The 16570-nt window shown below is 45.5% G+C and overlaps 1 protein-coding gene across 1 annotated transcript in view; it reads right to left on the bottom strand.

The window, feature by feature from the left end:
• Positions 1-2666: 2666 nt before the first annotated feature.
• LOC115076330 (sialic acid-binding Ig-like lectin 5) overlaps positions 2667-16570 on the bottom strand; it is a 114570-nt gene continuing 100666 nt past the window's right edge. The window contains exon 7 of the mRNA XM_029577629.1: positions 2667-2969. The gene's annotated coding sequence lies outside the window, so the exon portion shown is untranslated. The remainder of the gene's footprint in view (positions 2970-16570) is intronic.

Below are 16570 nucleotides of genomic sequence, written 5' to 3'. Positions count from 1 at the left end.
AAAAAAAAAACCGCCGGCAGTTGGGTGCAAGAAACGCTCAATTGACAAGCGTCCATTTCCTGAAGCCTTGGCTGTGCTGCATTTAGGGAAACCGACGCCGATAAACTTGGCTTTGCTTTTCCTGACCGCGGACGGCTGACATGCTCAGGATCTCGTTAGCAAGGAGGCGCTGGGGTGCTTGCATGCCCCTAGCGCCTCCTTGCTAATGTGACCCCCTAATTTAAATATTGCATGGTGCCCCCAGGAGGGGCGCCTGGGGGTGTGTTAAATTGGGTGCCGACTGTTCAGTGCCTGCTTTCTGCGCATATTTATTGCATTGGCCCCATAGTGTTCTCACTGGCGAGTTTCCCTCCCTTTGGGTCATCTCTGCTGCAATCTCCTCTACTTCAGAGATCATCTGTGTCCAATTATTTCGGCCTTCTCTCTGGGCATCTCTGCAGCTCACTCAGGGTGACTGCCAGTGCTTATCTCTATTCCCAAGGCACACAATGAAAGCAAGCTGTGATTTCTGCTTCTTTTTTCCCTTAGTCTAGGACAGCTAGCTCTGCATGAGGTTCTCTTGCAGCTTTCTCTGCTCCTCTAGAAGACTCTGCATCAAGGCATGCATATCAACTTCCGCCGTGCTTCCACTCTGCTGCACTTTAAACGCCCTGGCTTCTCTTTCTTCTTTCATTACACTGCAGTACCCGCACTGGAGCCAGACCAGGTTTTCTGGGGTACTGCCCAGGTCTCTGTCAGCTGAACTTGCTAGCAGTTTCAATTTTTGCTTACGCTACACCCTATTCCAGCCACAATGCATGATTGCTTTTCTCTCTTTTGTTTTTCTCTTTAAAGGCAAAAAAAAGTAAAAACAAAACACAAAAAACAAAAACCCTGTCTATCTGGCACACATTGCACTGTGTACAATCCCTAAATTCCAGATGGAGCTTGCTTCCTTTGTCTGCAAAACAACCTTTTTGCCTCCAATTGCTTCTGGCAGGCCACACATACAAACATTTGTTCAGAGTCCTCCCATAGAGACTTGGCATTTTTCTGTGCCAGGCTTTAGAGAAAAATCCCCAACTTGACACCATATTTGAGGATGGCTGAGCAAATTTTGTGGGCTGGAGCAAGAACCACACTGACTCCAGCCTGTTCTCATGCAGTTTTTAACCTTTATTAACATAAATCAGGTAGTAATACTAACAATGACTGCTTACCTTGCAGTATACTTCCAACACAATTAACAACATAAAAACACAAGAACTTGCCATACTGGGTCAGACCAAGGGTCCATCAAGCCCAGCATCCTGTTTCCAACAGTGGCCAATCCAGGCTACAAGTACCTGGCAAGTAACCAAACACTAAGTAGATCCCATGATACTGCTGCCAGCAATAGCAGTGGCTATTACCCAAGTAGATCTGATCAATAGCAGTCAATGGACCCTCTTCTCCAAGAATCTATGCAAACCTTTTTTAAACACAGCCTCACTAATTGCACTAACCACATCCTCTGGCAACAAATTCCAAAGCTTAATTATTCTGTTATCCGAAAGAGTAAATAACCAATTCACATCTACCCTACCCGTTCTAGACCTCTCATGATTTTAAAGATCTCTATCATATCCGATCAGCCCTAGCCCGTCTCTTCATAATGTTCATAGGTTTTCTGTTCCGATTTCTAGCCTTAAGCTTTCGCTCCCTTGTGCAACTGTCTCTGCACTTCCCAGTTCTCTGTTAACCTGTTTTTTGTAACTGCTCTCTTCCTGCTTTACTTTTTACCCCTGTTACATGTAAACCGGCATGATATCTCTGATGATGGTCCGTCAAGAAAATACACAAATAAATAAATAACCTCTTTAGCCTTTCCTCATAGGGGAGCTGTTCCATCCCCTTTTATTCCTTAGAGGGACAAGAGCTCCTACTCCTGGAGACATGAGGCTTCTGGAGCCCAGCTAGGCTTACATTCTTATCCCTACCCCAGCTGTTCCCCCCCCCCCCCCCCCCCCCCTATTCTCCCTTCTCTGCAGGGTCCCACCTACAGAGCTACTCCCTCTATGGGATTTAAGGTGGACTACTCATCTAGCTTGATCCTGCACATGCAAATGAAAAAACAGGATCACTGTTACTGGCACAAAATGAAACACAGCTAAATAAAATTCTCACCCCAATAAAGCGAATGGGTCCACTACAATCACGGTTAGCCAGATAACTTTCCCCAGCTAGCACTGATATTCAGAGAGAGCTGGGTAAATGTAAACTTCACTCTGCTTCTTTTTTTATCCAGTTAAAACCTTGCTGTTCCGTGGGGAGGGAGATTCAAAACTTGGGGTTTGTCCAGCTAAGTCCCAAACTTAGCTGGACAAACCCCTTTGAATACTGACCCTACTGTTTTCAAAGATTTGCAAAAACGCAGATAATCCTGAATATCTCTAATATCAAAAGGAAGATTGTTCCAGAATCTTAGGCCAATGCACCAAAAGGCACAATCAGGAGTACATTGCAGTCGGGCTTCTTTCAGGGGAGAAATTGTCAAAAGGTACTGTGAGAAGCGCATTACATCCCACCAGGATTGTATAGATGCAGAAGATTTTTTTACATAACTTGCCCCTTTCCATGATTTATAAAAACAAACATAAAATTTTAAAGTAAATTTGTTGATTAATGGGAGCCAATGCAATTTTTTCAAAACAGAGAATATTCTCTCTCTACCCATCATAAGATAGCCAGTTGCATTCGGAAATAATTGTAAGCAATAAATATATATTTTTTGGGACACCAACTAATAGGTTATTACAATTGTCTAAGCAGGTTAAAATGACAGACTGGGTTATAGAGACATCCTGACATATTTTCAGGTGCACCACCAACTTCATGAGTCATCCTACCCCTTGGGGGGCATATTCATCTATGGTTGAGGAGGAGGTGAAGGCAATGTCTGTGACATTTGTGACTTGCTTCTGGGTAGCACTCTCCAAGTTGGCGGTTATCTGTTAGAAGAGAAAGATATGGCTGTTAACTCTCCAGATTGTTTTCTAGATTCCAGAAGTAATCTACAGATCAAGGTGTAAACCTTAACTAATGTGCCTGGTCTCCTTCAATTCTTTGACAACAGCTATAAAATGTAGCCAATGTTATGGAATTTCATAGTACCAGTGGAATCCCAGGTGATCGGAGGCAAGGTCCAAGTGTAATGGTTGGTCATGGGTGCACAGCCCACTCCTGGCACTGATTAGGTTCACATGAGAAGAAGAGTGATGGTGGTACATTCGGCTACCTGGATCCAACTCATGCTTTGAACCATGCAACACTGTCCCATAAGAAGGGCCCCTAGTGGCAGAAGGATGAGGATGTGGCCAGAGCCATTTTCATTCTGCTCCTCCTCCTCCTGTCAGTTAGTCCATGTTAGTGAGAGAAGCAGAAGGGAAAAGGAGAGGAGGAGATGAGAGAAGGATAAGAGAGGTTATTCATGCAGAGGAGTTGCTGAGAGAAGAAGTAAGATATAGGCAGGGAGAAAAAAGACAGAGATAGGCAAGGGAAGTGTGTGTGAGAGATGAGATGCAGGTGTGACAGGATGTGTAGCAGAGCTGCATGTGTATGTATATATAAGAGAGGGTTGTGGATATGTGTCTGTTTGAGAGAGAGAGAGAGAGAATTAACAGTGAAAGGTGTGTGTGGTTTGAATGTATGTTGTGGAAGAGGGGATCAGTGGCAGACGTGTGTGTGTGTGCATGAGAGGGGGATCTCCTGCATAGAAACATAGAAATGACGGCAGAAGAAGACCAAACAGCCCATCCAGTCTGCCCAGCAAGCTACGCACTTTATCCTTTTTTATTTTTTTTCTTCCTTTTTCTCTCTCACCTGTTACTCTTGGCTTCCAGTACCCTCCAGCCCTATTTCCCCTCCACCCCACCACCAATGTAGAGAGCATCCCCGGATCTGCATCCAAGTGAACATCCAGCTCAATTAGGGGTAGCAACCGCTGCAACAAGCAGGCCACACCCCTGCCCCTGTCCACCCAGACTGTACGATCCAGACCCCGTTGGTTGCCGTCCACACCCAGATCCTCCCTTCCACACTCCCCCTGCCGCTGAAGCAGAGAGCCATGCGTTGAAAGAGAAGTATCAGACTCTCTCCCTCGCCGAAGCAGAGAGCTACCCTGGACATGCATTGAAAGTAAAGTATCGGCCCAGCTACACCTCGCTTCCCTGTGAATACAAATTTTTTTTTTTTTTAATTTTTCTTCCACGTTACCTCTTGCCGTTGAAGCCCAGAGTCATGATGGAGTCTCTGCAGGTGGGGAGGGATCCCCCGACCCTTCATGCCTTCATTTCCAATTCCTCTTTCCCCTCTCTCTCTGTTCCCATCCCAGATTCCCCCACATTTTTCGCCCTCCTCATATAACCATCTCCAATCCTTCTTCTCCCCATGCCAATCCACTTCCTTCCTTTTCTGCACCGATCATAGAGATCACTTTTCTCCTTCCCAAAAACTGAAAAAAGTACATTAGCCAGACAGATAAGCAAGGTCTGAAAACTAGCTTTAAATAATAAAATTAAGTTAACATTTAAAATATAAATTTCTGTAATGTGTCACTGATTGTCAGAAGGTTTGCCCCAGGAAACTGAGGGCTATTGCCTTGCAGTGCAGAGCTCTATAGAATAAAAGTCTCTCTAGCAATATGTTGGGAGTGAAAGGGATTACAGGTCCAGACTGGGGAGGGAATCAAATTGGAGGACTATAGGGAGGAACATCAGGGGTATCAAAGATTCATGGGGAAGGGTAAATGAGACGTGAAGGGAAGGGCAGTCAGAGGGAGGAAGCAGTGCCCAGGGGCAGCAAAAACAGAAATCTGTCCCTTTTCACCCCTTCTTTTCCCTTCCTTTCCTCACTTCCACTCCCCCTTCTCACCTATCACCCACTTCCTTCCCCTCTCATTCACCTCACCCTCCCTTCCCTTTCTCTCATTCCTCCTTTCTCCATCCTTAGTCTGATCTGACCTGGCAGGAGAGCCGCATTGGCAACTGGCGCTTCTAACCTCCTGCTCCTGTCACCAAATCCCCTCTCTCTCCTGTGCAGTTCACAGAACAGCTCTTTATCTAGTGCACACCATGGGGTCAAACAGCTGATTGTTTGCATTGAATGGGAGAGAGAGACTGGCTCCAGTAGCAGGAGGAGCAGGTTAGAAGCACCAGGGTGCTGATGCCAATCTTCTGTCAGCTGAGCAGCAGAAAAGTGAAAGAGGTGCAGGAGTTTGGGCAGGGTAGCACCAGCAGCCTGTGCCACCATTGGAGGAAGGAATGGGGCAAGCTATGTTTTAGAGCATCACCTAAGTGAATAAAGAGATACATTGCTCACAGCGTGGGCACCAATGCAGATGCACTAAGGATATTCCTAAATCTGTTCCTTACTATCAGTGCTTGCTCTTTACCCTTATGGCAAAAGTGGCCTCAACAGGTCTGCGATGCTAACAATGTGTGTCAGAGGTCTCACTGGGCCTCACTCAATGTGTGATGTTTGTATTGTGAGGTGTACCACTCACCATTGGGAGGCTGAATAAAAATCCCTGGACCCATGTGATGCAGGAGGAACAGAGGACTCAGGGTGGTGTTGGAGACTCTGCTTTAGCACAGGGGTGTGAGTGTGAGTGTATCCCCTTTTGGTGCAAAGTTTGTGAGTCTGTCTGTCCACAGGACTGGGAGTAGATCATCCACTCAGAAGGTACTGGGAGGGCACAGGGAGGAAGGGTACCTTACCCTTATTGGACTTATTGGAAAAGTGTGAGAGATGAGGTGAAACAGACTTGGTTTTGGAGGTTTGTTTTGCTGGAGTGCACTATTCTCTGGTGTACTGTGTTTTTCCTACTGCCAGTCTTCAATTTTGAGAAACATTTTTGGAGTGGAGGTGATTTTTAGTATGAGTAGTCTGGTGAGCAGAAGGAGCCTGTAATGTCCTTGAAAAGACATCTCCCCCCCCCCCCCCCCCCCCCACCGTCCTGGAACCCCATTAGGTCAGGGGATATTGTGTGGCTTGTGACCTTCCCCATGTGCCCCTGCACCCAAGATCTGACTGGGTGTGGGTCCTATAGTAATACATGCAACTGAATATACCAAATAATATCTTTATACAATATATTAAACAGAACTGTATTTAAAGATTCTCCCAGGACAAGTAGACTGGTGAGCAGGATGGAGCCCTATCATGGAAAGCTTTCTGTCAAAGTTTTTAGAAAGCTTTGACTGGCACACTGAGTATGCCCAGCATGCCATTATCCCTGGGTCCACAGGGGTCTCCCTTCAGTCTCTTTTTTTTTTCCCCGCACTAAAGTTTGCCTCGCGTTCAGGAGCTCTGTGAGAGATTTCTCACTTTTCCTCACTGAAATACTTGAAGTTTTATTTCACAAATAATTTTTCCCTACACGGGTCTCCCTTCACATACATTTAATCAATGCTCGGTGAGTACCATGCCCTGTTTTTCAGTCTGTTCCTGTCACATCACTAACAGTTTCCCCGGCTTACCAACCAAATTACGGCTTCCCTTCTCCCTATGTTTTCATCCTTAGCCCCACAAAGCCTGCGAGTGTCCTCCTGCGATCTTCCACCGGATTATTGGGGCTAGAGGGATAGGAATGTCCACAATTACCAGGGCCGCTGTCGAAGCCATCGATGCTCTCATTAATTCCATCCATGCTTCCATTGATTCCCTCGGTGCCTTCGTTGTGGTCGATGCTCCCATCGATGCTGTCTGTGCTTTCATTGATGCCCGCATCGATTCTGTCAGGCCATCGGTGTTTACATTGATGCCACTGATCCCTCCATGAATTCCATCGATGCCGTCGATGCCCACGTAGTTTCCGTCCATGCCATTGTCTATTCCGTCCATGCCATCGTCGATACCATTGGTGCTTCCGTCGATGTTATCGGTGCGCCGCCTGTGCCATCGATGCTTCCATCAATGCCTTCGATACCCTCGATGCCACCTTCAATGCTGCCATCGATACAGTCAATACTGCTGGAGCACCTAAACGCAATGCTCTCAACTAAACAAAACACGCCATACTTCGTCACCACTCACCATCCAAGACAGCGAGGGCATCTACCTCTGCACTGGGGAAAGACCGGGCCGAGCACCGTAGCAATCATCCTCACAGGCACGGTGACAGTCTGCCACTGATGCAATCCAGGACATCGGTGACATCTTACTCAGTGCTGGAGAATGACCGGGCCGAGCGCCTTGGGAGACATCGCTACTGCCACCGACACCGTTCCACACATTGGTGGCAGTTCCTCGGTGCTGGGGAATGACCGGACCGAGCTCAGAGACATACTTATTCCGCATCGGCGTCCATGTGTATTGAGCCAGTTGCGAAGCAGCCTGGGTTCATGAATCCTGTGCTCCTCTGCACCTGAGGCGCCGAGGCGTTCCCCACCGACACTGGTGCCGGGTACTGAGCCACCACAAAATAATGTGGAAGCTCCAGTAATGCCTAGCCTGTCTCCTCTGTAGCTGCGCTACCATACCAGCTTACAGCGTTCAGCCGGACGTTTACATCCCTCAGGCTGTCCTCGATGCCTCCCGAAATCCACTAACACTGGAGCCATCAATATTCACTGACTCATCTTCTGCGATCCACCACGAAGGACGGTAAGTACTCTAATCCCGCTTCAGCAACAATACCATCGAGACCTGGTCGCTAAATCAGGCCACATGGTTTCAGAAGGTTCTAGGTCATATTCTCCTCCAAGAACCGTATTGGTGTCACATATCGCTATTGCCAGCTATGTTTGACACAACACCAAGAGAACCTCTCTACCAATAATTTGGGATTGCATCGAGATGTCCTCCCTTTGCCAGCAACGGGACTCCATACTCGATAATACTCTGGCTTCTGGTTCCTAATTACGACCCGAAGTCCCAGATACATTAGCTGATCTGCTAGACACAAGAACCAGCAGTCACTGCCTCAATTGCAAGCCCACCTCGAGACCTGGTGACAGCTCTCAACGTTTCTTGCACAGCAGACAGAGATGCGGGTAAGACTTTTACCGCTCCCGCGTGAGACCAGCTGATATCCAGATTACATCAGCTCTGCCAGTTGAACAGCCTCCTGGTCTCTCAACCTTGCTGGATATCAGAGCGGCCATCCCACTTAGTACCAGGGCTTGGGGTACAGTCCCCCGGATGCTACAAGGTGTGTGTGTGGGGTTTAATCCCACTATTCCTTTTTTCAACAGAAAACAGATGCTCTCCGCCCATCCTGGACCTCAGAAATGTCAACAACTTTCTTCAGAAGGGACAGGTAAAATGGTGTGTCTCGTCACCGTGCTTCCCTTACCGCAATAAGTGGGTTGCCTCTCTCCTCTAGTCTTTCTATGTGCTTCATAGTGAGTCAACAACATTCCAATGCTGAGTTCTGCCGTTCGCACTAGCTTCGACAACTTGTGTATTTCACCAAATGCCTAGCAGTGACTGCTGTTTCTCTATGGAGCAAAACATCATTCACGCTTTTCCTTGCATGGACAACTGCCTAATAGGAGTCAATCCAAGCAAGGAGCTCTAAATTCTCCAAGACTCACTATAAATCTACTACATTTCCCTGGGATTTCTGTTTAACCTCCATAAATCCCATATGTAGCAGTTCTGGGCACTACAGTCGCAACAATCTTCCTGCCCAACAACCGCGCAGACATCCTGTCAAATTCCTACACATCTCTGCGCGCATGCAACATAGCTTCAGCCTCTCAATTCTTTCATTGATGGGCCACGTGGTTTTTCACTATCCATGTCACTCATATGCCCAGACTGGCTATGAGTAAGATTCAGTGGATTTTCAAATATCAGTGGCTCTAAGCTGTTCAACTGGTTTCGTCCCTCATCCATATTACCGATCCAGAACCAAATCCTCAGATGATCCTGGTCATGGTCACATTTACTTAGGGTTGAAGAGTACGAATCACATCTTCCCAACCCAAAATGCATCTATTCTGCTTTATACAGAGTTTCACATCAACTTCCTGGAGCTTCGAGTCATGAGCTATGCCTTTTATGCCTTAAAATACTGCCTCTGCAACAAACCTTTGTGCATACAGACAGCATAGTGGCAGTGTGGTATTCCAACACACAAGCACGCACAACCTCTTAGCTGCTCTGCCAGGAAGCTGTGCAGCTCTAGCCTTCGGCCCTTGCACACTCATAGAAACATAGAAACATAGAAATGACAGCAGAAGAAGACCAAACGGCCCATCCAGTCTGCCCAGCAAGTTTCACACTTTTTTTTTCTCATACTTATCTATTACTCTTGGCTTTTAGTAACCTTTTGGTTCTATTTCCCTTCCACCCCCACCATTAATGTAGAGAGCAGTGTTAGAACTGCATCTAAGTGAAATATTTACTTAATTAGTTAGGGGTAGTAACCGCCGCAATAAGCAAGCTATACCCATGCTTATTTGTTTACCCAGACTAAATAATTCAGTCCTTGTCGGTGGTTGTCTGTATATAGATCCACTTTTCTTCATTCCCCCTGCCGTTGAAGCAGAGAGATATGCTGGATATGCATTGAAAGTGACGTATCAGACTTTCTCCCCTGCCGTTGAAGCAGAGAGCTATGCTGGATATGTGTGAAGTATCAGTCTTTCTCCCCTGCCGTAGAAGCAGAGAGTTATGCTTGGATATGCATTGAAAGTGAAGTATCAGGCTTATTTGGTTTGGGGTAGTAACCGCCGTAACAAGCAAGCTACTCCCTGTTTTTTTGTGAATGCAAATCCTTTTTTCCACGTTTCCTCTTGCCGTTGAAGCTTAGAGCAATGTTGGAGTCGCATTAACCGTCTGTATGTTTATTGAATAAGGGTATTATCTCCAGGTAGTAGCCGTCATTCCCGCGAGCCACCCACTCCATGCATTACCGGGCCACTTATCTAACAGACTTACCAAACGCACTAGCAGATCTTCTCCATAGATGTTTCCATCCTCTCAAATGGTCTCTGACTACATGTGTAGCAAGCAAAATCTTCTAGTGCTGAGGTCAATTGACCTTGCCCTCTGCATCTGAATCGAACCCCATACGGTGGGACAATTCTACTCCCTACACATGTATCTGAATGCGTTCCTATGGACGCTTTTGCTCGCTCTGCAACAAAGGCCTCTTATATGTGTCTCTTTCGACACCTCTCATAGCCAAAACTCTCATTATGCTACAACAGGACGGGGTTCACTGATTCTCAGACTCACGACCTGACGGCGACAAGTATGCTTTCCCATACTTCTCAACCTATCACTCCAATAACCAATTCGCCTGCTCAAAGGTCAGTCTCATATTACAGACTCACTGATGTTCTCAGGTACTGGTAGATTCACAACAGCCTTCCACACGTAAGTCTTATCATTCGAAATGGCATGATTTATCGCATGGCTCATACAAGAGGGTATTAGCCCCCTTTTCTACACCACTCCTTTTCTCTTATACTTTCTAACATACCCTCAGAGTCTGGTCCCCAGACATCCTCCACATGGATACACCTCCGTTCCAATTCGGCGTACCACTTGGGAGTGGGGATGCCCGATTAACGGTTCAACCCCTTCTTAGTTGCTTACCATGGGTTATCCACTGATTAAGCCACCTCTATGTTCACTGGTTACGGAATGGGGGCCTACATTTAGTGCTTACAAGACTCATACGTTCCCCGTTCAAGCCTTTGCATGCCTATAACTTGAACAGTCTGTTATGGGATCTTTTTTTCCCTCGTAGCCATCACTTCTGCTAACAGGGACAGTGAGTTACAAGCCCTTGTTGCATACTCACCCGACACTGCGTTCCTCCATGACCGAGTGGTCCTACGTACTCACCCTCATATTCTTCTTAAGGTAGACGCAGCCTCTCACCTTACTCAGAATATACTCTGCCCACTTTTTCCCAATGCCTCTCTCTCACCAGGGCGAGAGGGTTTTCCACTCCTTGAACTGTAAGAGTGCACTTGCATTCTATCTAAACTGCACTGCACTCCATAGGAATTACACCGAACTCTTTCCTTCTTTGACAAAAGACAAGCTGCGAGTTCAAGTGAGAAAACAGACTCTCTCCAACTGACTAGCAGACTGTATCGAATTCTGCTGTGATGCACCAGGCCTTCCTCTCTAGGGATGAGTGCAGGTACATTCTCTAACGGCCATGACAACATCGGTACCACACTATCGTTCAGTACCAATTGCCTCTATGTCCTAGGCTGTGACTTGTAGCTGTCTTCACACATTCACAGCCCCCTACTACTTATCAATGAAAGTCTGTCAAAACTCTGCCTTTGGCCAACCTGTCTTGAAAAGCTTTCTTAGAAACATAGAAACATAGAAATGACGGCAGAAGAAGACCAAATGGCCCATCCAGTCTGCCCAGCAAGCTTCCCTCATTTCTTCTCTCATACTTATCTGTTTCTCTTAGCTCTTGGTTCTAATTCCCTTCCACCCCCACCATTAATGTAGAGAGCGGTGATGGAGCTGCATCCAAGTGAAATATCTAGCTTGAGTAGTTAGAGGTAGTAGGGGTAGTAACCGCCTCAATAAGCAAGCTACACCCATGCTTATTTGTTTTTACCCAGATTATGTTATACAGCCCTTATTGGTTGTTTATCTTCTCCCCTGCCGTTGAAGCAGGGAGCTATGCTGGATATGCGTGAGGTATCAGTTTTTTTCTTCTCCCCTGCCGTTGAAGCAGAGAGCTATGCTGGATATGCATCGAAAGTGAAGTATCAGGCACATTTGGTTTGGGGTAGTAACCGCCGTAACAAGCCAGCTACTCCCCGCTTTGTGAGTGTGAATCCTTTTTTCTTCTCCCCTGCCGTTTAAGCAGAGAGCTCTGTGATATCAGGCTGCCTTATCATTGCCAATAGCACCCCAATTATTGTGCCTCCGCACGAGTTGTCTGCTATTGGCCTGTTGTAATACGAGTTAGCCTGTAGCTTGCTAATCACCCATATGTGAGGACTACCATCCTGCTTGTCCTGGGAGAAAGCAGAGTTGCTTACCTGTAACAGGTGTTCTCCCAGGACAGCAGGATGTAGTTCCACCCTGCGTTGGGTCCGCTAACGTTTTTTATTTTATTTTTTGCTCACGCTTTTTGCTACAAACGAGACTGAAGGGAGACCCCTGTGGACACAGGGATAATGGCAAGCTGGGCATGCTCAGTGCACTCAGTGTGCCAGTCAAAGCTTTCTAGAAACTTTGACAGAAAGTTTTCCGTGATAGGGCTCCATCCAGTGACGTCACCCATATGTGAGGACTACATCCTGCTTTCCTGGGAGAAAACCTGTTACAGGTAAGCAAGTCTGCTTTCTTGAAAATAGCACATTATGCCAATGAACAAAGATTTCTGTTGTGTTACAATTTGTGAAAATTTGTGTCTCAAATTACTTTTAAGAAGCAAGGAATAACAATTTTTGTTACCTCTTTCTGGTGGAGTTCTTTAATTTTCCACAGCCAGTCTTCCCTCCTCTTCTTTACTACCTCTGCCTTTCTTTCCTTCATGCCTACCTGATCTATCTCTCCCTCTCCATCAGGCAAACTTTTTCACTCCTATCAGGCCCCCTTCTTCTCACCCCTTCCCGATAAAGTACCTGTAGTGCTATATGAGCATGCAGTGCTGTTAAATACACGTAAGAAACAACCCTTGCTATACAGAACTTTTAATCCAATCTAGACAAACATTCAAGAAGAAAGAGACTATAGGAATGTTGTTTATTATGAGAACAACTAGAACCAATCAGGCTGTGAGAGGGAGAATCAGGGGTTAAGATTAAGAGAAGCTTCAAAAAAGTAAGTTTTAGACTGGATATGAATAAGGTCAGGATGTCTTTTTCAAGAATTGTCAGTGGAGAAGGGCATAGATAAGAGTGACTAACCTGAAGAGTAGAAATCAAGAAGAGGAGTATAGAGATTGAGAGAAATAAATTGATCTTGAATGGGATAAAGAAAGAATAGTTTTTTGTGCTAGGGAAGTTGGCTGTAGAGGCAAAAACTCACAGTAAAAATTTTAAAAATATATCCGAAGCAGAAAGCCTGTGAGGGAGTCAGTTGGACCGTTAGATGATTGAGGGGTTAAAGGGGCACTTAGAGAAGATAAGGCCATCGCGGAAAGATTAAATGATTTCTTTGCTTCGGTGTTTACTGAAGAGGATGTTGGGGAGGTACACGTAATGGAGAAGGTTTTCATGGGTAATGATTCAGATGGACTGAATCAAATCACGGTGAACCTAGAAGATGTGGTAGGCCTGATTGACAAACTGAAGAGTAGTAAATCACCTGGACCGGATGGTATACTCCCCAGAGTTCTGAAAGAACTAAAAAATGAAATTTCAGACCTATTAGTAAAAATTTGTAATGTATCATTAAAATCATCCATTGTACCTGAAGACTTGAGGATAGCAAATGTAACCCCAATATTTAAAAAGGGCTCCAGGGGCGATCTGGGAAACTACAGACCGGTTAGCCTGACTTCAGTGCCAGAAAAAATAGTGGAAAGTGTTCTAAACATCAAAATCACAGAACATATAGAAAGACATGGTTTAATGGAACAAAGTCAGCATGGCTTTACCCAGGGCAAGTCTTGCCTCACAAATCTGCTTCACTTTTTTGAAGGAGTTAATAAACATGTGGATAAAGGTGAACCGGTAGATGTAGTATACTTGGATTTTCAGACGGCTTTTGACAAAGTTCCTCATGAGAGGCTTCTAGGAAAAGTAAAAAGTCATGGGATAGGTGGCAATGTCCTTTCGTGGATTGCAAACTGGCTAAAAGACAGGAAACAGAGAGTAGGATTAAATGGGCAATTTTCTCAGTGGAAGGGAGTGGACAGTGGAGTGCCTCAGGGATCTGTATTGGGACCCTTACTGTTAAATATATTTATAAATGATCTGGAAAGAAATACGACGAGTGAGATAATCAAATTTGCAGATGACACAAAATTGTTTAGAGTAGTTAAATCACAAGCAGATTGTGATAAATTGCAGGAAGACCTTGTGAGACTGGAAAATTTGGGCATCCAAATGGCAGATGAAATTTAATGCGGATAAGTGCAAGGTGATGTATATAGGGAAAAATAACCCATGCTATAATTACACAATGTTGGGTTCCATATTAGGTGCTACAACCCAAGAAAGAGATCTAGGCGTCATAGTGGATAACACATTGAAATCGTCGGTTCAGTGTGCTGCGGCAGTCAAAAAAGCAAACAGAATGTTGGGAATTATTAGAAAAGGGAATGGTGAATAAAACGGAAAATGTCATAATGCCTCTGTATCGCTCCATTGTGAGACCGCACCTTGAATACTGTGTACAGTTCTGGTCGCCGCATCTCAAAAAAGATATAATTGCGATGGAGAAGGTACAGAGAAGGGCTACCAAAATGATAAGGGGAATGGAACAGCTCACCAATGAGGAAAGACTAAAGAGGTTAGGACTTTTCAGCTTGGAGAAGAGACGGCTGAGGGGGGGGGGATATGATAGAGATGTTTAAAATCATGAGAGGTCTAGAATAGTTAGATGTGAATCGGTTATTTACTCTTTCGGATAGTAGAAAGACTAGGGGGCACTCCATGAAGTTAGCATGGGGCACATTGAAAACTAATCGGAGAAAGTTCTTTTTTACTCAACGCACAATTAAATTCTGGAATTTGTTGCCAGAGGATGTGGTTAGTGCAATTAGTATAGCTGTGTTTAAAAAAGGATTGGATAAGTTCTTGGAGGAGAAGTCCATTACCTGCTATTAAGTTCCCTTAGAGAATAGCCACTGCCATTAGCAATGGTAACTTGGAATAGACTTAGTTTTTGGGTACTTGCCAGGTTCTTATGGCCTGGATTGGCCACTGTTGGAAACAGGATGCTGGGCTTGATGGACCCTTGGTCTGACCCAGTATGGCATTTTCTTATGTTCTTAAGGATTGTGTTTTATCTCCAGGAGTTTTTAAGATTAAGAAGGAGATAGTGGTGCAATCTTCAAATGTTAGGAATTTAAGAATGTTGTATGATGAAGAGGTTTCTTTCGAACATCATATCTCCAATCTGGCTAGATAGATACTTTTTAAATTGCACCAGTTACGGAAAGTGAGAGTTTTACTGAGTTTTGCAGCATTTCATACTGTGGTGCAGGTGTTTAATGTCCCCTGTATGGGATTATTGTAATGGGGTGGTGTTAGGAGTACCAGAAAGATGCTTGTATCATTTACAAAATATTCAGAATATGGCAGCCATTACTGATACAGCTTCATTGGCTGCCCATTAAGGAACTCATCCATTTTAAGATCATGGTTCTGAAATGTAAGCTCAAACAGGGTGTCACATTTCGGCCGGTTGCAGTGGGCCTGCGACCAACCACACTCACCCCCAGTACTGCCAGGATCCCGGAGGTGAAGGCCCACCTGACGCCATCAGCAACGCGGATGCCATCAGAACGATCCTCCTACAGCCTCCTCTAGGCATGCTGGTTCTTATTGGCCCTATGGCAGGTACCCAGTGATGATGTTGGCATTGCTGGGTACTTAGCCCTTGCCTCAGCAACATGTCCCCTGCAACATTGCAGTGTGTGGTGTTCTCCGGATCCTGTTATGCTCCTGTCTTGCTCTTGATCCTACCTTGCCTTGCCGTGATCCTACCTTGCCTTGCCGTTCCTCGTCCAGCCTATCCTGTACCTCCCATACTCCTGCCTCGTCTCCTCTTGGTTCCATGTCTGCTTGACACTCTGCTATTGACCTTCACTATGTCCCAGGATCTCTCTCTTGCCTTCCCCAAACACTGCTATGGACTCTGACTTTGCCTTGATCACCTTCTGCCCTGACTCTTGGCCTGAATTTGGTAACTGTCTGACTGCTGCCTGCTCTGAACATAGCCCAACTCTGGACTCTCTGACTTTGACTGCCCATTGGGATATTTTCCTAAGTCCTGCCCTCCCCCAAAACCCAAGGGCTCAACCTACAGGGAACAGGGCTGGCATAGGGTGAAGGTTCAATCCGGTCCCTGTCAGGGCATGTCCACCAGTTGTCAGCATGGGCCTAGTGGGTTTGCTCGATAGGCTGAGTCAACCACACCACAGCACGAGGGCTCACAATCGTGACATGGGACAGAGCAGAATATTAGTTGGTTAAGCTCTGTGCACCTAATTTTATTTTCTGTACAGAGAGCTCTTTTTTCAATTCTGTTGGTTAGAAAGGTATGTGTAAAGTAGGTTGTAGAAAAAGAGCAATTTCAGTAATGGGTCCAGAATTATGGAATTGTGCTCTGATGGATATTAGGCTCAAGACCAATTATCTGGTCTTTAGAAAGAGAGTGAAGGCTTGGTTATTTCCAGTTGGGGGTGGGGGAGGGGGGATGGGGACTGCTAATGCTAGTGCTAGAAGATATGGTTCTCTGTTTCTCTCCAAGCTATGAAAAGGTTTGTAAGATACGCTGATTTTATTGTATTTTTATATGATATTTTTAATTTATTGCATTTGCGTGTCAAAAAAGCAAACAGAATGTTGGGAATTATTAGAAAGGGAATGGTGAATAAAACGGAAAATGTCATAATGCCTCTGAATCGCTCCATGGTGAGACCGCACCTTGAATACTGTAT

The sequence above is a fragment of the Rhinatrema bivittatum genome, chromosome 14 (genome assembly GCF_901001135.1).
Source record: "Rhinatrema bivittatum chromosome 14, aRhiBiv1.1, whole genome shotgun sequence".
NCBI lineage: Eukaryota > Metazoa > Chordata > Amphibia > Gymnophiona > Rhinatrematidae > Rhinatrema > Rhinatrema bivittatum.
The sequence above is the reverse complement of the archived record's forward strand: the minus strand, read 5'-3'. Positions and strand labels throughout refer to the sequence as shown.